The 1280-nt window shown below is 43.4% G+C and overlaps 1 non-coding gene across 1 annotated transcript; it reads right to left on the bottom strand.

Annotated features, from left to right (window-relative positions):
• Nucleotides 1–789: 789 nt before the first annotated feature.
• On the bottom strand, nucleotides 790–896 carry LOC141603419 (small nucleolar RNA R71). Its single transcript, XR_012525298.1, has one exon. It is a non-coding gene; the product is annotated as a small nucleolar RNA R71 (small nucleolar RNA).
• Nucleotides 897–1280: the final 384 nt, after the last annotated feature.

Raw genomic sequence — 1280 nt, 5'->3', positions numbered from 1 at the left:
GTTATGCTTAGTTTTATTTAGAGTCTTTGCTTTATTCTTGTCTCAATTGTTAGTTTGCTTTAGTAGTTGATTGTTGTTTGTAGAGTGTGTGTGATTTTTGCCTTTCCCTAGTGTGTAAAAACACTAGGAGACTTACGATTTGTCAAGTGTATGCCTAGAAGGAATCACCAAGCTCTTCTATTCAACTCCGACCCCGAAAGGCTTTTTAGAACCTTGAGGACTAGGACTCTTGAAAGAGTAAGGAATAATTCCATACAAGCAAACATTGATCAACCAAACTCACACATCCCACAAAATTTTGATACAACTACGATTCAACCAAATATCACAATTGAGACTTTAGTAGAGAACCCCTTTCATAACTTCCTTAATTATAATAGCCCACCTCAAACACCACCACATCAAGAACCAAACCCACCACCACAAATGGCTCTTAGAGATCATAACCGGCCTAACCATAATGATTCATGTAACCCTATCAACTTTGGCACCTTGGCCCCAAACAACTTTGAAATGCATCCCTCCCAAGTCGGGTTAATTGAGAAGGACTTGTTCGGGGGTCATATTGAAGAGGATGCCCATGCTCATCTCCGGAAGTTTAAGAGGGAAGGTTCACTGATGAAGAAGAATGGGGTGTCCGAAGACACCTTGAGAATGATGTTGTTTCCATTTTCATTGACGGGCAAAGCGGACCGATGGTTAAACATTCACCCACCGGATACTTTCACTACTTGGGATGCTTTGGCTAAAGCATTCATGGCCAAGTATTACCCTTCCTCAAAGACCGCGATGCTCCGTAATGAGATTCATACGTTTCAACAAGAGGATGGGGAGTCTTTGGGTGAAGCTTGGGACCGTTATCAAGACTTGATAGCAAGTTGCCCCCACCATGGGATACCGGAATGGTACATCACTCAAACATTCTTCCAAACTTTGCTCCCAAGAACTAAGGAGATGGTGAATGCCTCCGCGGGGGGAGGTTTTGACCACTTGAATGATGAAGAGGGCACGACATTGATCAAGAAAATGGTCGATTCGGAGGCAAACTATGGTTCTAGAGGGAACATGCTACGAAGGAACGGGAAATTTCCTAAGGAAAATGCCTCTAACTCCGAGACAAATGCCAAGCTTGGCTTACTGACAAAACAATTTGAGAAGTTTTCAAGGAATCAAGTGAATCAAGCCGCAACCTCATATGGGGCACCCATGGAAGAAGTGGCTCAAGTCGCGAGTTGTGAACTTTGTGGAGGAAGTGGGCATACTTATGACTTGTGTGGCAA

Source organism: Silene latifolia, chromosome 9 (genome assembly GCF_048544455.1).
Source record: "Silene latifolia isolate original U9 population chromosome 9, ASM4854445v1, whole genome shotgun sequence".
Taxonomy (NCBI): domain Eukaryota; kingdom Viridiplantae; phylum Streptophyta; class Magnoliopsida; order Caryophyllales; family Caryophyllaceae; genus Silene; species Silene latifolia.
This window is presented reverse-complemented; position numbering and strand designations above follow the sequence as displayed.